The following is a 27982-nucleotide window of genomic DNA, read 5'->3' on the forward strand; positions in this document are numbered from 1 at the left end:
AAATTTTAATAATTTAATAAGCTATCATGTGATCAATGTATAGTAATTGGCTAGTTGGTATCATATGGCTAATACCATGTGATTCTACCCGGAAATATAATTATTTAGAATCCATCTGCCTCTGTATTGGAAGGTAATAGGTATTATTGAACACATTTGATGTATGATTAATTAAATTAAAGCTTCATTGGAAAACTAGAGATATGATTGGCTGATGTTTCTTGATCCCTTTGACACCCCTAGATACTAGGATTACTATTGGAGAGTCAATTAATTTTTTATCTAATAGGCTATTATTATCAATTGTTAACAATATGTGTTTGATAACACTTCACATGTTTTTTCACTTATATGAATATTGTATACACCTATATATTGTGGTTTTTTTATGTGCTACATTAGCTTGAAAAAAAACCCTGTTAGGGCTGAAACGTTGCTTTGTAGTTCTTGGTTCGAATAAATTGCCTTAAAATTTGGAATGTATTGGAGTGCCTGGATTATTTCTACAATATTCTACTATTGGTCCTGACTGGGTACTGGGACTTTCCAAGAAGCACCCTGGATTCCTGTGTGAGGGGTAGAGGGCACTTCCAGCTTTGATTATACTAAGGAATCATATTCATTGAAGTGTATTACCAGTGAAACAGGCTAGTTAGTATACTTTGTAACAGCCAGAACACACAACCACAATGTATCCTGGGTTGCCAGTGAGTCCGCAACCAAGTGGAGCAGAGTTAGCGGTGCAGGTTAGGCACCTAAGGACGATAGCATGAGGGTGCCATAATACCAATGTATCATATGTACATTGACTGCTACTATCAAAGTTACTATTTATTGTGTGAGCATGAAAAAAAAATAATTCACAATACAAGATATTTTATTCCCATGTTAATCCATAGATGCATTATAAAATCACCTCACCTGTGTGAGATGCATTGGTTTATGGGTTATTTTATCATATATTTTTAACATGTCTGGAATACCTAATCTAAGTGTTTCTGAGTCGACAGAACACAGTAGATATTGCATCACGTCAGGTAAGGACAAACGTACCCATTTCCAATATGGACACTGCTGCACTTCCTATTTGAAAGATCAGTTACACAAGAGCCGGAACTGACGTCATAACAATGCCCGGAACAGGAAGTGACCACAACCCAGAAGTAATGCATTCGACCGGCAGGTGAATCAATTCAGCAATCATCTAAACCACATAAATTGTGAAGACTTTTATGTAGAAACATGTATGCTGTATTTGGTGTAACTTTTTATTGTTATATTACAAGGACATTATGCGGTAGTGTATATTTGTGTATTTTTATATGTCCAACTTTTAATTTTCCAATAAATTAATTTTTTACATTTCTTCTGCCTGTCTTGCCTGTGGACACCCACCGAAGCCAGTACTGGCACCCTGAGGCTATTTACATAGAGCCTGGCACAGCTCCATACTTGTGAGTGAAACCATATACACACCCATTGTACATTGTATTGTAATAGATTACACTATATATGTTTTATCTATTTCATTTTAGAAACCGTATTCCTGTACTAGTGCACATTGCCTGATACTGTTAAGCATAAGTTATTAATTTTATCCGTCAACTCAGGATGCTGTGCATTTTATAGTGGTTTTACCTCTATGTTCCTTTGTTTATTTAAAGCTCTGATGTACTGACAAAACATTCCCCACATTTACTACATTAGAAAGGCTTCTCTCCGGTGTGAGTTCTCTGATGTTTAAAAAGATGTGAGTGAGCACTAAAACATTTTCCACATTCAGAACATCAGAATGGTTTCTTTCCTGTGTGAATTCTCTGACTGAGAAAGGTCTGAATGTTGAACAAAACATTTTCTGCATTCAGAACAAGAGAACAGTTTCTCTCCTGTGTGAGTTCTCTGATGACGGAGTTCTGCTTTAGTAGCAAAACATTTTTCACATTCATTACATGAGAATGGTTTCTCTCCTGTGTGAGTTCTGATGACTGACTAGTTCATAATGCCGCCCAAAATATTTTCCGCATTCAGAACATGAGAATGGTTTCTCTCCTGTGTGAGTTCTCTGATGTCTAACAAGATTTGAAAGTCGTCCAAAACATTTTCCACATTCAGAACATGAGAAGGGCTTCTCTCCTGTGTGGGTTCTATGATGACTGAGAAGTTCATAATGCCACCCAAAATATTTTCCGCATTCAGAACATGAGAATGGTTTCTCTCCTGTGTGAGTTCTCTGATGACTGACAAGGTGTGAATGTTGTCCAAAACATTTTCCACATTCAGAACATGAGTATGGTTTCTCTCCTGTGTGAGTTCTCTGATGACTGACGAGGTCTGAATGTTGAACAAAATGTTTTCCACATTCAGAACATGAAAATGGCTTCTCTCCTGTGTGAGTTCTATGATGACGGACAAGCGCTGAATTGGTGATGAAACATTTCCCACATTCCGAACATGAGAATGGTTTTTCTCCTGTGTGAATTCTCTGATGTGTAACAAGATTTGAATGTCGCCCAAAACATTTTCCACATTCAGAACATGAGAACAGTTTCACTCCTGTGTGAGTTCTCTGATGTGTAACAAGATTTGAACGGTATCCAAAACATTTTAGGCATTCAGAACATGAGAATGGTTTCTCTCCTGTGTGAATTATCTGATGTCTAATAAGATTTGAACGGTGTCCAAAACATTTTCCACATTCAGAACATGAGAACAGTTTCTCTCCTGTGTGAGTTCTCTGATGACTGGCAAGGTCTGAATGTTGAACAAAATGTTTTCCACATACAGAACATGAAAATGGCTTCTCTCCTGTGTGAGTTCTATGATGACGGACAAGCGCTGCTTTGGTGATGAAACATTTTCCACATTCCGAACATGAGAAAGGTTTGGGGGTTATGTTTACTGTGTCCACTGAGAACATATAGGTATCTGGGAAAATGCTTGATTTATTAGAGTTGGACTCCTTGCTTCTGTTATTAAAAAATTTCTTCATAGCTTTGCTTCATGTATTTCTGTTATTGTCACCTCTCCTCACAAATACACCTAAAAGAAACATACTGGAAGTTAAAGGAAATCAGTCACAATAAATTATTGCTTGCTATACTTAGAAAAACTAGACAATATTTACATAATAGAGAAGAAATAGGACCATCAGGTGTCATGGTGAGTGCGAAGAAATCAAGTGTTTGTGTGCATTAACCCCTTTATTAGCAAAATTGTGTGTACTCCTTTTTACTTCAATTTGCTTTGCTAAACTAGATTTAGTCCATAAAGCTTCACGTACATGTATTTATGCTAGAGGAACAAATTACAGATTCTGTGTATATCACATATATTCTATTCTAAACACATGCAGGACATAATTTCACAGTTATCCCCCCCCCTCCCCCCTCCCCCACCTCTGCCACTGGAAGGCTGTGTCAAGTATCTGCTACTCTTTGTAGTAGATACCTGGTTTGACCTGCTGGTGGAAATGTACTGGGAGTTAATGAGTTAATATGTCTTTAAATTATTTTTTGTTTACCATACTTAGAAAAACTGACAATATTTTTATCATGTACACACACACACACACACACACACACACACACAAATACATACACATATATACATACAAGAGCTAGTTAAGGACAAACAGTGCATTGTGCAAAGTTCCCCTAGAGGGAACTGCTGGTATACACCACAGTATCCACATAATAATGTAGTCACTAGTCTGTATAATAATACGGAGTATCTATACGCTGATAATAAACAAGTCGCTCTGTATAATAATACTGAGTATCTATACGCTGATAATAAACATAGCTCTGTATAATGATATAGAGTACCTGTCATGTTTGATGATAGCTGACTTACAATAACATACCGTCTATTAACCCCTTAAGGATGGAGCCAAATGTACAAGTTGTGATCAAAACAAAATGTAAACAAACCACAGAATTTGACTCTCTGTCTGTTCAACTATAATTTACCTTTTTCTTACTAAGTGCACCCACACTTATTATATATCGGTTTGTTTAGGGGAAACCGGGCTTTCATTACATATCAAACATTCATATATAGAACTCCATTTTATATGAATAAAATCTAAAAAAGTTTAAAAACTTAATACATTTTGATATTTTTCAATTTCTGCATGTCAGTTTAACTGATAATGTCACAATACTGTTTGGTTTTAATGCAATAAAACATACTTATTTGTATTCAGACAGTACGGTAATAGTTTTATTTGTGCTTTTTTCCCACACATGAACTCACTTTTCACAGGACTTTTCCTATTCCTGGTATGAGTTATTGCAACAAAGCCTCACTAATTTTTTTTTTTTACATTGTCTCCTGAATATAACAGTACCCCCATGTACCGGATTTTCTCTTTTTTGAGGAAGTCACAGGGACAAATATATTAGATGTCCATTTCAAAGTTGGAAATTTGACAAAGTGATTTGCTGGGCCTGTGTGGCTATTTAGAGAGCATGGCCGCCTGGGTAATAACATTTCCACCGTTATGGCATACCATTTTCAAAAGTATGCAACGCAGAGTACAACAAATGGCAGACCTTGAGATGTTTTGACTAGCCATTTTAACAGAAATGATGGGCCCATGTAGCAATTAGTGATGTACCGAACGGTTCGCTGGCCGCAGGCGTACAGATGCGCGGTTCGATCCGCCCCCTATTCGTCATCATTGAGTAAACTTTGACCCTGTGCCTCACGGTCAGCAGACACATTCCAGCCAATCAGCAGCACTCCCTCCCTAGCAGACCCTCCCACCTCCTGGACAGCATCCATTTTAGATTCATTTGGAAGCTGCATACATTTTTTTGGGATTTTTCTATTATTTTTTTTTTTTATTATTTATTTATTTTTTAAATTCTTTATTTTTGTAGTGCATGGAGGTATAACAAATGAGCATGTGGTACCCCAACAGCATTCCTCATGCTTTTCAAGTAACAATTGTAACAATAGGGTATATGTTAATACCCTAGTCTGCGCGGAGCCCTCCATGGGTGAAGATGGATTAATTTTTTTTTTTGCGCTCAGGTTTTTTATTTTATTTTTAAGTTCGACGGGTATGATGGCTTTTTATTTGGCCTTTTTTGGGGCTGAAAAATGAAGATTTTAGAAAAAAGAAGATGTTGAATAGTAAGTTGAATTTTACTTTACAGGGTAGTAATTTTATTCCCCCCTCACTATTTTTTAGGGTGAGGGGGGTAGGTAGGGGCTTTTTTATTTCACTGTGTGACTAGGGGCTTGGGGACCCCTAGTCACCTTTGATGGGAGAGGGGGATTTTCATTTAGGGCCCCCACACACTGCACACACTCTACACTCTACACACACACACACCCTATACCCACACTGCATACACACTATACCCACACTGCATACACATACACACACTGCATACACATACATTTAAAAAAAAAAATGCAGTTGTTTTTTACATTTCAAAGTTCCAGGTACGCCACTGTATATACATGTTACACTGTATATAGAGGGAAGCCATGTTACTCTGTATATAGATTTAGCCATGTTTACATGGTATATAGAGGGAAGCAGGCCCGGACTGGCCATCGGGCACACTGGGCAAATGCCCAGTGGGCCGCGGTGGCCATGGGCCGAGGCCGGCAGGGGAAGGTCCCAGGATCTCCCCTGCCGGTCTATGCAGGGCCGGCACTATCCGAGCGCCGGCCCCGCTGTTTGCCATGGCGGGCCGGTGAGGAGATCAGAGATCTCCCTCACCGGCCCATTTAAATAGACATTGCGGCTGGGGAGAGAGGGAGAGGACCCGGCGGAGCTCTATCTTGCAGCTCCGCCGGGTTCCTCTCGCGAGATCCGGAGCGTTGCCATGGCAACGACCGGATCTCGCGAGAGTGAACTCTAGCCTCACAGGCTAGAGTTCACTCACCCACTGGACCACCAGGGATGGTGTGCGAGCGCCGGTCCCCCCCTCCAAGATACCACCATGCCGGTCCCCCCTCCCACTCACCAGCGTGCCGGTCCCCCCCTCCCAAGCTACAGGTAAGAAGGGAGGGGGGATTACTTATTTTTACTTATTTTCATTTTTTTACCCCCCAAAACACACACACAATTCCTTATAATACTCACCCACAGCACTCTCACACCCATCACCCATCACACAAAGCACTCTCGCACCCATCACACACAGCGCTCTCGCACCCATCACACACAGCGCTCTCGCACCCATCACACACAGCGCTCTCGCACCCATCACACACAGCGCTCTCGCACCCATCACACACAGCGCTCTCGCACCCATCACACACAGCGCTCTCGCACCCATCACACACAGCGCTCTCGCACCCATCACACACAGCGCTCTCGCACCCATCACACACAGCGCTCTCGCACCCATCACACAGCGCTCTCGCACCCATCACACAGAGCGCTCTCGCACCCATCACACAGAGCGCTCTCGCACCCATCACACAGAGCGCTCTCGCACCCATCACACAGAGCGCTCTCGCACCCATCACACAGAGCGCTCTCGCACCCATCACACACAGCGCTCTCGCACCCATCACACACAGCGCTCTCGCACCCATCACACACAGCGCTCTCGCACCCATCACACACAGCGCTCTCGCACCCATCACACACAGCGCTCTCGCACCCATCACACACAGCGCTCTCGCACCCATCACACACAGCGCTCTCGCACCCATCACACACAGCGCTCTCGCACCCATCACACACAGCGCTCTCGCACCCATCACACACAGCGCTCTAACACACAGCACTCACACCCATCACACACAGCACTCACACCCATCACACACAGCACTCACACCCCTCACACCCATCACACACAGCACTCACACCCATCACACACAGCACTCACACCCATCACACACACACAGCACTCTCGCACCCATCACACACAGCACTCTCACACCCATCACACACAGCACTCTCACACCCATCACACACAGCACTCTCACACAGCACTCTCACACATAGCACACTCAGCATTCTCACACACATCACTCTCACACACAGCACACTCAGCCCACACACAGCATGCATCGCACACACACTACATCCCTCACAGACACCCACACACACAATACTTCCGAACATATATACATATATATATATATATATATACATACATACATATATATATATATATATATTTGTGTACGGCACATTCCGAGGACGTAAGGAAAACAGGGTTTAAAAATAAGTAGTTCCTTAATAGCAAGTCAGTTGAGGTGTGCCGAAACTGACGTAAGGTTAGGCCTGTAAAAGAGGGCCCACCTAGGAAAATGATAAAATTGAGGGTGCGGTGGGAGGGGCACTTCCGAGATCGTCGAAGACAGGTAAGCAGGGGCTCACTGGGTTTAAATAGGGAATTTAAGTGCCTCCCACAATTACAGGCCAAGCCTTCTATTTGTGTACGGCACATTCCGAGGACGTAAGGAAAACAGGGTTTAAAAATAAGTAGTTCCTTAATAGCAAGTCAGTTGAGGTGTGCCGAAACTGACGTAAGGTTAGGCCTGTAAAAGAGGGCAAAAATAATAACCATTAAAAACAAAATGCGTTTATTAAGCGGTACATCATTTAGTCATATCACAGAAAGCCAGCCTTATCTCTTTCTCTGGATTGGGAATGTATCTGTTGTATGCGGATGATTTCCACCTCCCCATGTTTTTAATTATGTGTGTCGGTACATGATTACCTGAGGCAGCTGTGGCTGCTCCAATGCGAAAAGAATGGCCCGAGAATGAACGTGGGTTTTGTCCCAAGCGGAGTAAAAGGGTGCGTATGTAAAGCATGAAGATTTTTGTGGTCAGGGGTTTCCCTAGTATAGCTAGAAGTGGGCTATCAGGAGCGGAATTAGCTTGGGCTGCTACTAGCTTATCCAATACACGGACGGGACACCATTTGGTTGAAGTGGGATAAAAGTTAATTTCCACTGGTGGGCCTTGTAACGGAACCGCTGGCACCCCGACCGGGTACCCTCCGCTGACGGATGCTCCTAGTGCTTTCCGAGGTCTCCAAGCACTCCACCAGACACCATAACCACTGTAGACTCCCACGAACCGCCGCAGCTTGGTTGGGGTCTCGCCACGCTACCCACTCTGGACCCAAGACCAGGGTCTAGCTTCCCGTAGATGGACCTCTCCGAATTCCAGAGAGCAGGAACAGGAACAAGCTCTTAGCAGAGCTCAGCGATTATACCCTGGAGAGTATAGTGATTATAGCAATCCCCAGAGTGTAGTTCTCCAATCCCCCCAAACATGAGCCGAAACTTCATGAAGGTACAAGATGATCTGAGGTGCTAGCACACCCAGTCTGCTTTTATTTCCAACTTACACATATAAGACCGCCCACAGGGGCGGGGTAAAACAGCCAATAGCATAACGGTTACAACCCACAAGTTCCCTCCCCTCAGATAACCAGTTAACATAATTATACAGCCAGGAAAACTACAGTTTTTATACATGTGCTATAACTTTAAAACCATACATCCAATCTTCCTAAAAATGCATATTTGGAATCAGCACACTTTAAACATAAACCCTTCCAAAAATCACACAGATCCCTCCAGTGAATCAAAAGTTAGGTGGAAGTCCTTTATGACCGACCGCAAGCACAATTTCCTGCCCAAAACAGTTCCATAGATTTGGGCTGTGCGGTCGGTCAATTTCATGCCGAAAAAACGACTAAGTCCCATTTCGAACGGGACTTAGTCTCTGGAGCTGCAAGTTCCGTATGGGAGAAGGTAAGGGTCAGCGGTGTTCGGCAGAATGTGTAGCCGATTTTAGTTCCACAGAATCTTTAGCATACACCGCTGACCGCATTCGAGGAAACCAAGATGGCCGCCGCCACGTGCAATTAACCGGCAGTAACCTCACAGCCTGGGAGGTAAATTGCCTGCACACTTTAACTTCTGGGTGGTCCGCCTGTGTGGTACTTGGTTCAGTAAGCCCTATTTACTGAACCAAGTGGGGGAAAGCCAGGAACAAGTTATTTTACCGGTCTGGGGACATAGTCTTAAAGGGGCATTGTTCAGCAAAGTTACAAGATGTCCCCAGCCGGTTCTTAAAGGGCCATACACACCAATAAAAGTCCATACGTTTTCAGGGGCCATAGTCTTAAAGGGTATTGTTACCCAAAGTCTCAATATGTCCCCAGACAGTTCTTAAAGGGCCAGCAGCAGTACAATAAAATACCATTCACTGTACTTAAAGGGCCAGCAGTTGCACAATAAAATACAATATGCCCCAAATAATCCAGGGGCCATAGTCAGCAGGTAGGAGGCGGGCAAACAGGTTTCTCCAATGCCCAGTGGCGAGGTTGGTTTCGTCACATTTCTCCCCTTTTCCAAACAGACTAACAGGGTACCTGACCTCTTGCCGGTCAGTGCCCTTGTTAGTCCAGCAGCCCACCCACAAAACAGGAACAGCAGTACAGCCCACCCACAATAAATGGTGATTACACCTGAGTAAGGAAAAAACTTGTCCAGGTCCAGATGCCTCACCATGGCTGTGTGGGGGACTGGTAGGCTGTTTTGGTGGGTTGCTGAGTGGGCAGAGGCCAGCGGTACTCTGCCCTGGTGCCAGCACTACCACGGGAGTAGTCTGGTTGGAGCCTGGTTGCTGGAGACCGACTGTCTCCCCTTTAGCTGCGCAGCTCTGCTGTTGGAGACCGATTGTCTCCCCTTTGGATACATAGTTCCGCTGTTGGAGGGGGAGACCGACTGTCTCCCCTTTGGCTAAGCAGCCTTGTTGCTGGAGGACAGGACTGACTGTCCTTACACCCTGTGCTGTAGGTGCAGAGACCGTAGTCCCATCTGCACAGTTGTGGGGCTTACAGTCTCCCCCTGGTACACTAAGCTGTCGCTGGGGAGAGGGGGTAACAGGCTCCTCTCCCGATAGAACACTCTGCCGCTGGGGAATGGAGACTGGGCTCCCAATTCCCTGCACATTAATGATCTGCCGCTGGGGAGGAAGGACGGCACCTTCTGCTCCCTGGGGTACACACTGCCGCTGGGGAGGAAGGAGGGCACCTTCAGCTCCCTGGGACACACACTGCCGCTGGGGAGAAAGGACGACACCTTCTGCTCCCTGGGATACACACTGCCGCTGGGGAGGAAGGACGACACCTTCTGCTCCCTGGGGTACACACTGCCGCTGGGGAGGAAGGACGACACCTTCTGCTCCCTGGGATACACACTGCCGCTGGGGAGGAAGGACAACACCTTCTGCTCCCTGGGATACACACTGCCGCTGGGGAGGAAGGACGGCACCTTCTGCTCCCTGGGTTACACACTGCCGCTGGGGAGGAAGGACGGCACCTTCTGCTCCCTGGGGTACACACTGCCGCTGGAGAGGAAGGACGACACCTTCTGCTCTCTGGGACTCACACTGCCGCTGTGGCTTGGGTGTCCCCCACCCCGCTCGTTCTGCTTGGTATTGCAGATCCTCGGCCACGTGAGCCTCAAGTATCCGGACAACGCTGTCCGGGACATCCTTGCTAAAATACGCCAGTCGCCATCGCATTTCCCGAAGAAACGCCTGCTCGTAGGTGAGCGCTGCCCAGGTGCTAACTCTCTCCATTCTGTTGTGAACAGGGCCGCTGTACGAATACGAACGTTGCCCTCAATTATAACTCCAAACGAACTGTGTCTCTGAGCTGCTTTACCTCGCACTAGGACGCCATCCCACCGCTGCCACCACTGTAACGGAACCGCTGGCACCCCGACCGGGTACCCTACGCTGACGGATGCTCCTAGTGCTTTCCGAGGTCTCCAAGCACTCCACCAGACACCATAACCACTGTAGACTCCCACGAACCGCCGCAGCTTGGTTGGGGTCTCGCCACGCTACCCACTCTGGACCCAAGACCAGGGTCTAGCTTCCCGTAGATGGACCTCTCCGAATTCCAGAGAGCAGGAACAGGAACAAGCTCTTAGCAGAGCTCAGCGATTATACCCTGGAGAGTATAGTGATTATAGCAATCCCCAGAGTGTAGTTCTCCAATCCCCCCAAACATGAGCCGAAACTTCATGAAGGTACAAGATGATCTGAGGTGCTAGCACACCCAGTCTGCTTTTATTTCCAACTTACACATATAAGACCGCCCACAGGGGCGGGGTAAAACAGCCAATAGCATAACGGTTACAACCCACAAGTTCCCTCCCCTCAGATAACCAGTTAACATAATTATACAGCCAGGAAAACTACAGTTTTTATACATGTGCTATAACTTTAAAACCATACATCCAATCTTCCTAAAAACTGCATATTTGGAATCAGCACACTTTAAACATAAACCCTTCCAAAAATCACACAGATCCCTCCAGTGAATCAAAAGTTAGGTGGAAGTCCTTTATGACCGACCGCAAGCACAATTTCCTGCCCAAAACAGTTCCATAGATTTGGGCTGTGCGGTCGGTCAATTTCATGCCGAAAAAACGACTAAGTCCCATTTCGAACGGGACTTAGTCTCTGGAGCTGCAAGTTCCGTATGGGAGAAGGTAAGGGTCAGCGGTGTTCGGCAGAATGTGTAGCCGATTTTAGTTCCACAGAATCTTTAGCATACACCGCTGACCGCATTCGAGGAAACCAAGATGGCCGCCGCCACGTGCAATTAACCGGCAGTAACCTCACAGCCTGGGAGGTAAATTGCCTGCACACTTTAACTTCTGGGTGGTCCGCCTGTGTGGTACTTGGTTCAGTAAGCCCTATTTACTGAACCAAGTGGGGGAAAGCCAGGAACAAGTTATTTTACCGGTCTGGGGACATAGTCTTAAAGGGGCATTGTTCAGCAAAGTCACAATATGTCCCCAGACGGTTCTTAAAGGGCCAGCAGCAGTACAATAAAATACCATTCACTGTACTTAAAGGGCCAGCAGTTGCACAATAAAATACAATATGCCCCAAATAATCCAGGGGCCATAGTCAGCAGGTAGGAGGCGGGCAAACAGGTTTCTCCAATGCCCAGTGGCGAGGTTGGTTTCGTCACAGGCCTGTTTGGCTTGTTTTGGTACGGGTAACGGACACAGTGTAGTGATCTAGATTTTTAATTAAGTGTTTCTTTTGGAGGCACGAGCTGAAATCAGAAGCTCTCTCTACAGTGAACTCTTTGGGTCTCAAGAAACCATAAAAGGCTAGATAAGCCGCTGATTTGATAACGAGGTTTGTGATATGTTCGAAAGGGGACGTGTCGAGTACATCGGACATATTCTTAAACAGCTTACTATCTATGGGAAGGCGTTTAGTGGGTATGTGTACTGACAAGTTATGAATGCCTTTGAGGACACTTTTAAGAGGGTAGGAAGATAGGAAAGGAGACTTGTTGGGAAAGGAGGTTAACATGTAGTGTTGGATTCCCGTTAAGTAGAGTTTGATTGTGTTGTAAGCTAGATTAAGAGAAAAGTGGCAAAAAGTTGTGAAAGCGACCATGGTTTCAACAGAAAAAACATTTATTACACAGTAATTACGAACGAAACACATAAACAGTTCATATGCTCTGTAATAGGCTTTCCTTGTGTTAAGGGATAGACCCGCCTGAGCAAGCGTGCCGCTTAGTTGTAAGAGAGAGCTTAACGCATTACCAGGTCTTCGAATTTTGGAGGTACCCTGGGTTGCTGGGAAGCTGTAGGATGTAGTCTGAAGAACTCCTGCAAATTGAAGCGTGACAGAGCATCAGCGGCAGTATTTTGTATACCTGGGACGTGAACACAGGATATGCAGAACTGGAGATTAGCTGCTAGCCAAGTGAGTCTCCTGACTAGGTTCATGACCGTGAGGGACTGAGAGCGGCCCTTGTTAATGATGTTACAGGTAGCTAAGTTGTCACAAAAACACCTGACTGACTGCCCCCTCCACTCTACCCCCCACGTGTAAGCTGCTGCTACGATAGGGTAGATCTCAAAAAGAGAGGAGGTGGTACTGAAACTCTCGAGTGACGTGGTTTCGATCGGCCAGGAGTCGTACAGCCACTCGTCTCCAAATATGGCCGCATAGCCTAAGGTACCTGAAGCGTCAGTCCAGAGTACTGGGGAATCGTCGGAAACGGGGGGGAACAAACAGTGACCTGCCATTCCACGAGGAAAGGAACAGCTGCCACATTCTCAGGTCAGCTGTAGCTGACTCGTCTAAGGGTGTAGTGGAGTCATCGTCAGGGAGACCGTGCAAAAGTGAAAGGATTCTGGAAATGAAAGACCTACCCTGTGGAATTATTCTCATGGCGAAATTAAGTGAGCCTAAAAGTGACTGTAGCTGTTTCCTGGTGCAAGTGCCTAGTGACATGCAGGTGCTAATGTAAGACAGAATTCGGTCTACTTTCTCCTGGGGCAGGCTGGCGTGCATGGTGACAGAATTGAGTGTAATCCCCAGAAAAGTAATTTCGGTTTTGGGACCTTCAGTTTTGTCCTGGGCTACGGGGACACCTAAATCTTTGAAGAGCGTGAGCAAGTGATTAAGGCTGCGTGGAGTGCAGTGGTGAGGTTCAATGGTGAGGAAGTCATCTAAATAATGAATGACAACTGGGCATCTGCAGAAGTTCAGGAGAAGCCATGTTAAGGTTTCGGCGAACAGGTCGAATAACTTGGGGCTACTTTTGGAGCCGAAAGTAAGCCTGGTAGCGAAATAGTAGTTGTCTTGCCACTTAACTCCATGCAGATGCCAGAGTGATTGATGAATGGGAAGTAACTTAAAGGCGTTAGTAATATCTGACTTACTTAACCAGGCTGCCTTCCCGGAGTTAATAATCGCTTGAATGGCATCATCGATTCTAGCGTACTGAAGAGAAAAATCTTCTGACGGGATTAGTGCATTCAGGCTAGGTGTGGGAGAGGCGTGTGGTGCGGAAAAGTCAATAATAAGTCTCTTTTTGTTGTTAAACTTCCCAGTGGCGATACCTAGAGGGTTAGTTCTCCATGAGGAGAAAGGAGGAGTAGTGAAAGGGCCTATCATGAAGCCGTTATCTACTTCTTTCCGTAAGAGTACTTGTAGGGTGTCGGGGTCTGTGAGAGCTGACTGAAGGTTGGGGCACTCCAAGATGCCTGAGGGGAGAGAGACAAAGCCTGTGTGAAACCCGTGAGTGAACCCTGACGTGAGAAATTCCACCAGATGTAAAGAAGGATGATTAGCCAGGTAACGTTGCAAACTCGGTATGTTTATTGGAGTGGATGCCTTTTTAGGGTACAATTTGTTAGGGCACATTGTCTTGGCATGTGCCCTGAAACAAAGCGAGCACACATGCAGCAGTCTACAAGCACTGTAACTACAACCCCCAGCATTAAAATTATTGCAGACCTGAGCTTTGCCCAAGAACACTATTGGCCTGCCTAATTTGTCTCTTATTTCCTTCTGGTTGGAAGTTGACTGAAAATCGGAGTTGGCGTTACTGGTAGAGGGGATAGCTACATTTTCAGGACAGAAATTAATGGAGTGAGCTGCAGACGAGCATATGGCACAGGAAGGGGTTTTGAGACCTGCAAAATGCATAAGAAACAACTGTGTCTAGCTGACCCCAGTCCGTGACTGCATTATATTGAGACAATGAAGCAGCTGACCTAGAGGAGAATGACTTGTGATAGTCGTAAAAGGCAAAGCCCCCGTACTTATAAGCTAGCTCTATCACCTTGTGTAGGTACAAATCTAGCTCCTCTCTGCGGAGGGGAAAAGCAGTACAGAGAACGTCTCTGTATAGGCCAAATGCCAAGACAAACTCAGGAATGTTAAGTTTCCTATTCAACCTAGGGTCTCTGGCCCTCATTACTACTGATAGATCCTCAAACGTGTACGCCCTGTTTTCTACCACGTCTTGAGCCGCTATCAGTAGCGAGGCCAAGTTAACATCCTTTCCCTCTATGATGTCACGTCTGAGAGACTGCGGTATTAGGTGAATAGGATTAATAACGTTAGTAACTTTCCTAGCCGGTGGAGGGTTACTGTTACCTCCTAGGGCGGGCGTGGGTTGGACAACCGGCCCGGGAATCTCGGGGACTGTAGGAACATTATTAGCTTCCAGGGGCAATACGACAAACCGCCTAAACCCCTTTTATAAAACGTAACTACTAAATTATTGCTTAAAATGTGAACAATATCCAGAAAACGGAACAGAATGAAGGTATTGCACCAACTGAACGAAAAACGTATGGCAACCCGGTGCGGCTAAACGAGACTACGAGGTGTAAGTGTAACTGAACGTGTTACACTGACCGAGAAAATGCAGGAGCGGAGTGAAGCCGAGCCCGTGAGCGACAGGGCTAAACTTACGATTTCGATGCCGTCCGTGTAAGGCAAAAGCGTTATACTCACGAATACAGCCGCAGGGCGTTTGAACCGGGCTGCCGGCGGGCGGGAAACTGACGTCACGGATCTGTAAACCGGAAGTACACTGAAGCACTTCCGAGATCGTCGAAGACAGGTAAGCAGGGGCTCACTGGGTTTAAATAGGGAATTTAAGTGCCTCCCACAATTACAGGCCAAGCCTTCTATATATATTTGTGTACGGCACATTACGAGGACGTTAGGCAATGATAATAAAAAGAAGCAGTATTAGTAATAGCAAGTCAGTTGAGGTGTGCCTTAACTGACGTGAGGTTAGGCCTGTAAAAGAGGGCAAAAATGATTAGAAGCGATTTCTGACAATTCATATAAGTTTATTTAAATACAAACATTATTTAGACATATTATGGAAAGCCATTCTTATTTCATTTTCAGGGTTAGGAATGTACCTATTGTATGCAGACAATTTCCATCTACCCATGTTTTTAATGATGTGTGTCAGTACGTGGTTACCTGAGGCAGCTGAAGCTGCACCAATGCGGAAGGAATGACCCGTGAATGCGTGTGGGTTATGTCCAAGCCTGAGTAATAGGGTACGAATGTAATACATAAATTGTTTTGTTGTTAGGGGCTTCCCTTGAATGGCCAACAGTGGATAAGCTGGGTTGGAAGTGATTTGGGACATCACTAGTCTATCTAAAAGTGGTATAGGACACCATTTGGTAAAGGTAGGATAGTATTTAATTTCTACCGGAGGACCTGTTTGGCTTGTTTTGGCATGGGAAATGGATAATATATAGTGGTCTTGCTCTTTGTGTAGGTGTTTCTTTTGGAGGCAAAGCTTAGAATCGGTTGCTTTTTCCACTGAGAACTCTTTAGGTCTCAAAAAGCCGTAGAAAGCCAAGTAAGCTGCTGATTTTATAATTATGTTTGTGGTGTGTTCAAAAGGGGTTGTGTCGAGAATATCGGAGATACTCTTAAATAGTTTACTGTCTATGGGAAGTCTCTTGATGGGATTGTGTGCTGATAATCTGTGAACACCTCTTAATACGCTTTTAACTGGGTAAGACGTTAGAAATTGAGTTTTGTTGGGATGGCTGGTTAACATGTAGTGTTGTATGCCTGTTAAGTAGAGTTTGATAGTGTTGTATGCTAATTTAAGAGAAATATGGCAAAAAGATGTGAATGCAACAGTTTCAACAGAAAAAACATGTGATAATCATGAACAAAATCTTTGAACAATTTGTAAGCTCTACAGTAGGCTCTCCTTGTGTTAGTGGACAGGCCTGCTTGAGCGAGAAATCTACTATGCTGTAAGAGAGAACTTATTTCATAATTAGTTCTGTGAAGCTTGGTGATGCCCTGGGTTGCGAGTTTGCTGATGGGTGATACTTGAAAAATTCCTGCAAATTTAAGCGTGAAAGAGCATCAGCAGCGTTATTTTGAACACCCGGGACGTGAAAACATGTTATACAGAATTGCAGGTTAGCCGCCAGCCAGGTCAGTCTCCTTATTAATTTCATAATTGTTAGTGACTGAGAGCGACCTTTGTTCACTATATCACAGGTAGCTATGTTATCCGAAAAACATCTGACTGACCACTCCATTCTTTACCCCAGACATGTGCGGCTGCTACAATAGGATACATTTCAAAAAGAGCGGAGGTGTTATTGAAATTTTCGAGAGAGGTGGTCTCAACTGGCCAAGAGTCAGGTTAAAGTTTCGGCAAATATATCAAATAACCTGGGGCTACTTTTGGACCCGAAGGTCAGTCTCGTGGCGAAATAGTAGCTTCCTTCCCACTTAACTCCGTGCAGATGCCAGAGCGACTGGTGGATGGGAAGCAGTTTAACCCCTTATGGACCAAACTTCTGGAATAAAAGGGAATCATGACATGTCACACATGTCATGTGTCCTTAAGGGGTTAAACGCGTTTGTGATGTCTGATTTACTTAACCAAGCCGCCCTCCCGGCATGAATTATTGCTTGGATGGCATCGTCAATTCTGGCGTATTGTAGGGAAAAGTCATCTGAAGGAATCAGAGCATTAAGGCTAGGAGTTGGGGACGAGTGTGGAGCGGAGAAGTCAATAATCAGTCGCTTTTTGTTGTTATATTTGCCTGTGGCGATACCTAGTGGGTTTGTCCTCCAGGAAGTGAAAGGAGGAGTAGAGAATGGGCCTATCATAAAACCATTTGAGATTTCTTTGTGTAATAGTTCACGTATACTGTCTGGGTCTGTGAGTGCCGACTGTAAGTTGGGGCATTCTAAAACCCCTGTGGGGAGTGGCACGAACCCTGTGTGGAACCCATTAGTAAACCCTGCCGTGAGAAAATCAACCAAATGAACAGAAGGATGCTTAGACAGGTAGCGTTGCAACTTAGGTACGTTTATTGGCGTGGAAGATTTGTTAGGGTACAGTCTGTTGGGGCACATTGTTTTGGCATGTGCTCTAAAACATATTGAGCATACGTGTAACAGCCTACACGCACTATAACTGCAACCACCTGCATTAAAATTGTTGCAGACTTGTGCTTTACCTAGAAAAACAAAAGGCCTACCCAGTTTGTCTCTCACTTCCCTCTGTGATGTGTTAGTTTGATAACCAGAATTTGCGTTACTGGTAGAAGGGGTCGCTACGTTTTCCGGACAGAAGTTAACTGAATGAGCAGCAAATGAGCATATAGCGCAGGACGGGGTTTTAAGACCTGCAAAATGCATCAGGAACAACTCTGTGTCAAGTTGTGCCCAATCAGTAATCGTATTGTACTGGGAGAGAGAAGCAGCGGATCTTGAAGAAAATGACTTGTGATAGTCATAAAATGCGTAGCCGCTGTACTTGTATGCTAACTCAATCACTTTGTGAAGATATAAGTCAAGCTCCTCTCTCCGTAGTGGGAAAGTTGTACAGATCACATCTCTGTATAAGCCAAATGCGAGGACAAACTCGGGGATATTAAGTTTCCTATTACGTCTAGGGTCTCTAGATTTCATCACTACTGACAGGTCCTCGAAGGTATAGGCCCTGTTTTCTACCACATCTTGTGAAGCAATCAGTAGTGATGCTAAGTTTATGTCCTTCCCCTCTATAATGTCCCGTCTTAGAGACTGAGGAATGAGATGAATAGGGTTAATGATATTAGTGGCTCTACTAGTTGGTAGAGGGTTATCTTTACCTAAGTTAGGTGTGGGCTCAGTAAATGGCACTGGAACCTCTGAAACGGTTGTGATATTGTTTGACTCCAGATTATCCAACCTATTGTTAATTGTTGCTACAGAGGAAACAAGGGAGGTCATCATATTGTGTAATTCTGCCAGGCTATTTTGCACATTGAAAACTGTACTAGGGCCTGGCCTTTCGTTGTCATCAGTAATGTTTAACAATCTAAACAGTTCAGCTTTCCTGGCTGTAGCCGGGAAAGGAATGTTCATTTTTTTTTTAAGTTCTGCGGTGATCTTGGGGATAGTCCAGGACCGATAGCTGGAAGCTGGACTTGGTGGAACGGTTCGTCTCTGCGAGCCTGATCTGAGTGGAGTGCTGGCCACCGACAAATCATCTCCTTGTGTAGACTGGTTAGACATGCTAGGAAGTGAGGTAGATGGTTAAGTTTAGTATAGTACTATATCGAAACGGTAGTGACCCAGCTTACTATGCTAGTGCCTACTGGCGAAATTGTATTAACTAGCTTATTTTGGTGACAGGTGACGCCCTGACTACTTGCCAAGTGGCTATAAGAGGCTCTACCTATGATTTGGCTTATGGGGCCTTTGTGCCACTGAGGTGGGTGGCGGGGTGTTGGCCTCTCGGTGACGCTTAACAGAGTAATAACGAATGGCCGTGATGGGTGAGACCCTAACTATGACTTGATGCAAGGCTCTAACTATGAAATGGGACGATTGGCCTGAACCTCTGAACGAAGCGGTAGTCGGTATGCCTTGCGGGACCACTAGACTGTTAGGCGAAGAGGCCTATGGGATTTCCTAATTAGGTGAGAGATTAAAGGGTAACCTTGTTAGTGTTAGAACCGTATACATACCTGATAAATGACTTGGCTGACGTATACTGAAGTAGTTAACAAAATTCTTACTTGAACCTAGAATATTTTACAAATTTAAATTACCACGTAAACCTGGGAGCAGCTGTAGAAACGTACTATTTATTCCCAACAAAAGTTGTATACTAACCGTATGCGTGAAAATGCTTTAGAGAAGACTTGGCGGGGGAAAGCCAGCACTTTAACCAAGTATTAGTTGCTTTTAGTGAAAGGTTCCGCTTGTACTCTGTCGTATATAGTGTTTATTAAATGGGGGGGAAAAAACATATAAACGACGTTATTTAACAAACTAGTATAATGTAGTAATAAATACGAACTGCGCGAGACTGTAAAACAACTGTCCGTAGATTAACCATGGGCACTTTGAGTACCCGAATTGAAGGTACTGAGTAAAGAACCCACATATAAATACATATATATATATATATTAAGCCTTTGAACCAATGAGCGTTTACACCCCATGAAAAATGATAGTTTGCGGTAACGGAGGGGTAACGAAGTTTAACACGAAATGGTTGATGGAAATTATTATTATTATTAAAAGAATTAATTAACCGAGTATCATGTTAGAGATGTCTTAACTGACTACCGGCAGGGCGGGGAAACAAAGTCAGGATAACCCAGAGTTGCACATAAAATTTTAACCTATAATAATTAAATGATTTAACTTACAGGATTTAACAATAACGTGTCTATTTCTGGCGCGCGAGTGACCCGAGTAGCAGGTTAAATATGATATAGTGTACTGGGAATTAAAACAGTTCTTAAACAGTATATAATTTTAAAATTTTACTGAAAGTTATACAAGCCTTTAAAAGAATGAAATTAATACATATATAACATAGCCACAAGGTGGCGATATTCAGCCAAACTCACTGACTGAATTACACGCTGACAGAAAACCAGCCTGCAAGCGGGGAAAAGCAGTGCTATGAATCACCTAGCCGAACACAGTCCGGAACCACTGACTAGGATTGCACGTAAGAGTAATGGTAAGTGTAATGCACATAATCCAAGCATGCCGACCTTACAAGTAAAAGCTAGCAAAACGGAAAGTGATTTATAACGAAAGTTCCTAACCGGCCGTTATTACATGACTAAGAATGGGGAATACATCTTGCTACTATGCGTGCTGACAGTCGAGTCAGTATAAACAGAGCTGCCTGACTCACCGCAACGACTAAGTTCGTCCGTAACGTTTGTTGGAAAAGGTAAGCTGTAACCACGGTACAGACCGGTGGGAAACCGCAGCAGCTGACGAAAAAGCAATTTTTAGCCGATTGCGTGTAAGTGTATGCCACACATGTAAGGTAATGTGCTCGGCAAGTCAGACCGATATCGGGCTGAGATCAGCTCGTAACTCACTGTTAGCCATTCGACTGATGAAAGATGTTTAGCTGCTCACGAAACTCCGAGCAGAGAAATTTTCAAGTGGACTGCCGGGCGGGAAATAGTATCGGGCTGTGAACCGGAAGAACCTAAACACTTCCGGGATCGTCGCTGACAGGTAGCTGGATTGTAGTGCGTTATATAGGGCAAGTTGTACCTCCCACAATTCCAGGCCAAGCCTATATTATATATATATATATATATATATATATATATATACACACACACACACACACACACTACAGCACCCCTCACACACATACTGCACTCCTAAACACATTACACACACTAGATCCCTTACCCAACTTTGGATCATATACGCACACTAGATCCCTTTATACACTCTGAATCCTTATATACACACACACTCACTAGATCTCCTACACATTCTGGGTCCTTCAAACACACACTAGACTCCTGTATACACACACACACACACTACATTCCTAAACACACACTCTCTACAACCCCTACAAACACTACATCACCTATATACTCACACACACTATAGCCTGTATGCACACACTTACTACATCCCCTATACACACACATTCTCTACATACCCTAGCCATATATGCATATGCATATATGCATATGTTCGCGACATCACTAGTAGCAATTTCTACTTTTATTTTTGGTCTTTTTAATCACATAAATTGCATTTTCACTAGAAATGTCATAATCCTGGTATTAGTTAGTGCACTAAAACCTCAGTATTTCGATTTAACACTGTCTTCTGAATATAACGGTACCCCCACGTATCATTATTTCAGATTCTTTCCGATAAGTACAGGGCAAAATATATTAGATGCCCTTTTAGCTTGTAAGTTTGACAACGTGATTTGCTGGGCCTATGTGGCTATTTAGAGAGCATGGCAGCCTGGGTAATAACATTTCCACCGTTATGGCATACCATTTTCAAAAGTAGGCAACCCAGAGTACAACAAATGGCAGACCTTGAGATGTTTGGTCTAGCCATTTTAACAGAAATGATGGGCCCATGTAGCAATTTCTACTTTTATTTTTGCCTTTTTAATCACATAAATTGCATTTTAACTAGAAATGCCATAATTCTGGTATTAGTTAGTGCACTAAAACCTTAGTATTTTGATTTAATACTGTCTTCCGAATATAACGATACCTACATGTACAATGTTTCCAGGTTTTTAGTATATCACAGGAATAGTACAGTACCCCCAAGTACACTTTGATCTGAAGGCAGAGAGAGGCAGATAGATCTTTGACTCAGATACTGTAGCATTAACCCTGTGATTAGTTTTTTGCTTTTTTTGTGAAGGCACATTTCAAGTACTACAAATGAGTTTGAGTTGTTTGGTGTAGCCACCAAACTGCAAATGAGTTTGAGTTGTTTGGTGTATATTTTGAGTTGTTTGGTGTAGCCACTAGAATGGCTAGCATAAACAGGGACAGGCCAAGGTCAGGGGAATCCAGAAGTGAGAGTAGTCAGGACAAGCCAAGGTCAGGGAATCCAGGGAAATCAAGCAAACAAACTGCCAAAGTACCATACAGAGTGATTTAGTAGTTCAGCTCTGTATGGTAGACTTTGAAACAGTCTGTTATGCAGAGGGCTGGGCATATATAATTTGAGACAAAATTTGGACCATAAAGTCTAGAAATGGGCATGGTCTACCTATGGCTTCCTTTTTATAAAGCATAGGCATTGAAAATTGCAATCTGGGTTATGTAAATTGCAATTTTCTTGTACCAGGTCCTACTCTTCCGGTTCACCAGATAGGGCTGTATACACTGATCAGCCAAGTCTACTCCCCCCATAAACTTGCTGTAGTCAACAATGCACTTCGGCTTCTCCAGCTGCTTAGTTCCACCTCTCACAGACACTGGCACTGAAGTTTCGGTGTGCATTGTAGACAACATGTACACATCTTTCCTATCGGTGAAGCGAAGGGCAAGCAACTTATCCTGGCGGAGCGCTGAAAGGGAGCCTCTACTGCAACTACCTCTTGCCAGTGTTTGTGGGAAACCTCTACGATTCTTACGCACTGTGCCACAGGCTACGGTCTCAAAGGAAAATAGAGTTTTAAATAACTATAATTGTGTAATAGTTGTCAACCCATAGCCTGTATCCCTTATTTAACAAAGGAAGGATTAGGTCCCATACTATCTTGCCACATGTACCCACAGAATCAGGGCATCCTGGTGGGTCAAGATGGCTATCCTTCCCCTGATAAATACGAAACGCCCATGTATATCCAGATTTTGATTCACACAATTTATAAAATTTTACTCCATATCAGGACCGTTTAGAAGGGATATACTGTTTAAAAAGTAATCTACCCTTAAATTTCATTAAGGACTCATCTATACAAATATTTTCTTCAGGGACATAATTTTAGGCGAATTTGTTTGACAGTAGTTCAATTAGGGGCCGAATTTTGTACAGCCTGTCAAACAATGGGTCGTTTCTTGGGGGGCACAGTGTGTTGTTGTTAAAGTGGAGGAAACGCAGCAGCTGCTCATAGCGATCCCTCTTCATAACCCCAGGGAAATAGGGATAGCAAGGATGGGGTGCTTGTACCAGTAATACCTGATACTCGGCTTTTTGACAATGCCCATAACTAGAGTTAGGGCCCAAAATTTGTGCATTTCTGCGAGATCCGTGGGGTGCCACATATTACGCCTATTGTAATGTGACCCCAGATTCGCAGTCAGATATTGGTTGGCAAATAAATTGGTTTGCTCAACTAATAACTGAAATACGTCCTCTGACATGAACAAATCAAAATATTTTAGGGGCTCCCAAGCATCCACCATAACAGTGATGCCAGGGGTCACCATAAATGGGGGAATATCTGGGGCCGTCAGGTTTGGGGGCACCCAGTCTCCTTCTGGCATTGGGCTTGCCGAGTGTCCTCTTGTTGGTGGTGGTGGGGCACCATCACTAGAGGAGTCAGTCATAGCCTCAATGTCAGAGGCAGTGATAGTTTCACTGTCTTGCAGAGTTTCACTATCACTGCCTGCCAGAATGGCGTATGCCTCCTCGGCCGAGTAGCGCCATGCCATTCTAGGGGGGACTACTGAATAATTAATTCTAAGGGGGAAATTACAAAATTCCTACCTGCCTAACACCCTACTACCCACCCTCAAAAACTCACAAAAAAATAAAATAAATGTACTGATCGCAGTTTAGGCTGCTGCGACCAGTACAGAAAGGGTTATTTTTTTTTTGTTTTTTTTTTTTTAATAAAAATAACCCCCCCAAAAAGTCAACCTGATCAGAGAGCCCTCTGATCACAGTGATCACTGGTACAATACTGTACAGTACAGTGATCACGGCAGCGGGGAAAGGGTTAAGGGCAGGGGTCAAGTCCTGGGGAATAAAGTGTGGGAACTCACTCGAGTTCCACCCCCACCCCACCACCAAAAAAAAACAAAACTTGTATGCATATATAAACGCGTACACACACACTCAGGTGCACACATACACTTACAGACACACAAAGACACACACAAACACAAACACACACACACAAAGACACACACACACAAAATTCACAGATAGACACACATACTCTCACAGACACACATACACACACACACACACATACACTCACAGATATACACACACACACACACATACACTCACAGATATACACACACACACACACATACACTCACAGATATACACACACACACACACATACACTCACAGATACACATAGATACACTCACAGACACACACACACACATACATACACTCACAGATACACATAGATACACTCACAGACACACACACACACATACATACACTCACAGATACACATAGATACACTCACAGACACACACACACACACATACACACACACACACACATACACTCACAGACACACATACACTCCCAGACACACATACACTCCCAGACACACATACACTCCCAGACACACATACACTCCCAGACACACATACACTCCCAGACACACATACACTCCCAGACACACATACACTCCCAGACACACATACACTCCCAGACACACATACACTCCCAGACACACATACACTCCCAGACACACATACACTCCCAGACACACATACACTCCCAGACACACATACACTCCCAGACACACATACACTCCCAGACACACATACACTCCCAGACACACATACACTCCCAGACACACTCACTCCCAGACACACTCACTCCCAGACACACTCACTCCCAGACACACTCACTCCCAGACACACAACACACACACATATACACAAAAATTATTTGTATATATTTTTTAAATTAAAAATGTCCACCCAGCCTCCCTACCTGGAGAGCTGGCGTGGACCTGTCCCTGGGGTCCAGTGGGGCTTAAGTGCGGCCGGCTCTTGTCTCTCTGTCAGACGCGGTGAGGGAGCTGTGTTCTCTCTGCTCCCTCTCGCCGCGCGGGCTGTCTGCTGATGCCGGGAGCCGGAAATGACGTCATATTCCGGCTCCCGTCATCAACAAACGGCGCGCGGCGAGAGGGAGCAGAGAGAACACAGCTCCCTCGCCGCGTCTGACAGAGAGACAAGAGCCGGCCGGGGGGGTCCATCAGATGGCCATTAGGCCACCTCTTGGGCCCCCCATGACAGGGGGAACACGGGGGTATTTGGGGGCGGCATTTTTTGCCGCCCCCTGAGTGCCTGCAGGACCACAAACAGGAACGGCGTTCCTGCTCTAAAAAAAGTGCAGGAACGCAGTTCCCACGCGTTCCTGCAGGACTCGAGCCCTGGTTAAGGGTGATTTGGGTTGCTGCGGCTGACAAATGGTAAAAAAAAAATAAAAAAATTTTGACCCTAAAAAAATACAAAATGTACTAAATCCCTAAACAGGATGACCACAGTTTTAAATGCCGTGACCAGCACTGGAAGGGTTAAAAAAAATGTTTAACTTTTTTTTTTTTACTTTACACAGGTTTCTCTCCAACAGGGCTCTCCAGCAGCTCTGAGATCATTGGCTGACACATTGTAACAGTGATCACAAACTGCAGATCACTTCGGATTGGCCACAGGGGATCTGCCTGGGTTGCCAGGCAGGTCCCCCCACAGTGATCTGCAGTTTGGGAGGGATTGGTGGGAGGTTATAAACGCCGCGGCGTGCTATGCCGCCGTGAAGGCGTTTAAGCCCATTAACGCCCGGACAGCATAGCACGCCGTAACGGCGTTAATGGGTTAATCAGCCAGGATTTAATGATCACAAGTCACATATTATGCTCGATCCCTTTGTTGAAATAAACATTCCTGCTGTAACATACACCCAACATGGCCGAACTCCATGCACACACTGGGAAGAGAGCAAATCTAGGGGGTGTATCCATCCCAGCATGCCTTGCATACTTCCTACAGGAGCTGGTTAGGGACAAACTGTGCATTGTGCAAAGCTCCCCTAGAGGGAACTGCTAGTATACACCACAGTATCCACATACTAATATAGTCACTAGTCTGTATACACTGATAATAAAAATGTCACTCTGTATAATAATACTGAGTAGCTATACACTGATAATAAACATGTCGCTCTGTATAATAATACAGAGTATCTATACACTGATAATAAACATGTTGCTCTGTATAATAATACTGAGTATCTATACACTGATAATAAACATGTCGCTCTGTATAATACTGAGTATCTTTACGCTGATAATAAACATGTCGCTCTGTATAATAATACTAAGTATCTATGTATTATTATAAACAAGTCGCTCTGTATAATAATACTAAGTATCTATACACTGATAATAAACACGTTGCTCTGTATAATAATACTGAGTATCTATACGCTGATAATAAACATGTTGCTCTGTATAATAATACTGAGTATCTATACACTGATAATAAACATGTCACTCAGTATTAGTATACAGAGCATCTATACACTGATAATAAACATGTCGCACTGTATAATAATACTGAGTATCTATACACTGATAATAAAATGTCGCTCTGTATAATAATACTAAGTATCTATGTATTATTATAAACAAGTCGCTCTGTATAATAATACTAAGTATCTATACACTGATAATAAACATATCGCTCTGTATAATAATACTGAGTATCTATACGCTGATAATAAACATGTCGCTTTGCATAATAATACTGAGTATCTATACACTGATAATAAACATGTGGCTCTGTATAATAATACTGAGTATCTATACACTAATAAACATGTCACTCAGTATTAGTATACAGAGCATCTATACACTGATAATAAACATGTCGCACTGTATAATAATACTGAGTATCTATACACTGATAATAAAATGTCGCTCTGTATAATAATACTAAGTATCTATGTATTATTATAAACAAGTCGCTCTGTATAATAATACTAAGTATCTATACACTGATAATAAACATATCGCTCTGTATAATAATACTGAGTATCTATACGCTGATAATAAACATGTCGCTTTGCATAATAATACTGAGTATCTATACACTAATAAACATGTCGCTCCTTATAATAATCCTGAGTATCTATACGCTGATAATGAACACAGCGCTCTGTATAATAATACTGATTATCTATACACTGATAATAAACATGTCGCTCTGTATAATGATACTGAGTATCTATACATTGATAATAAACATGTTGCACTGTATAATGATACCGAGTACCTGTTATGTTTGATGATAGCTGACTTACAATAACATACCGTCTATCAATCAGCCAGGATTTATTGATCACAAGTCACATATTATGCTCGATCCCTTTGTGGATATACACATTCCTGCTGTAACATACACCCAACATGGCCGAACTCCATGCACACACTGGGAAGAGAGCAAATCAAGGGGGTGTATCCCTCCCAGCATGCCTTGCACACTTCCTACAGGAGCTGGTTAGGGACAAACTGTGCATTGTGCAAAGCTCCCCTAGAGGGAACTGCTGGTATACACCACAGTATCCACATACTAATGTAGTCACTAGTCTGTATAATAATACTGAGTATCTATACATAAATAATAAACATGTCGCTCTGTATAATAATGCCGAGTATCTATACATTGATAATAAACATGTCGCTCTGTATAATAATACAGAGTATCTATACACTGATAATAAACATGTCGCTCTGTATAATGATACTGAGTATCTATACACTGATAATAAACATGTCGCTCTGTATAATAATACTGAGTATCTATACACTGATAATAAACATATCGCTCTGTATAATAATACCGAGTATCTATACACTGATAATAAACATGTCGCTCTGTATAATGATACTGAGTATCTATACACTGATAAT

The 27982-nt window shown here is 43.8% G+C and overlaps 1 pseudogene; it reads right to left on the reverse strand.

Moving 5' to 3' along the window:
* Nucleotides 1–632: 632 nt before the first annotated feature.
* LOC134601710 (oocyte zinc finger protein XlCOF6.1-like) lies at nt 633–27408 on the reverse strand (annotated as a pseudogene).
* Between the last annotated feature and the right edge of the window lie 574 nt (nt 27409–27982).

The sequence above is a fragment of the Pelobates fuscus genome, chromosome 1 (genome assembly GCF_036172605.1).
Source record: "Pelobates fuscus isolate aPelFus1 chromosome 1, aPelFus1.pri, whole genome shotgun sequence".
Taxonomy (NCBI): Eukaryota; Metazoa; Chordata; class Amphibia; order Anura; family Pelobatidae; genus Pelobates; species Pelobates fuscus.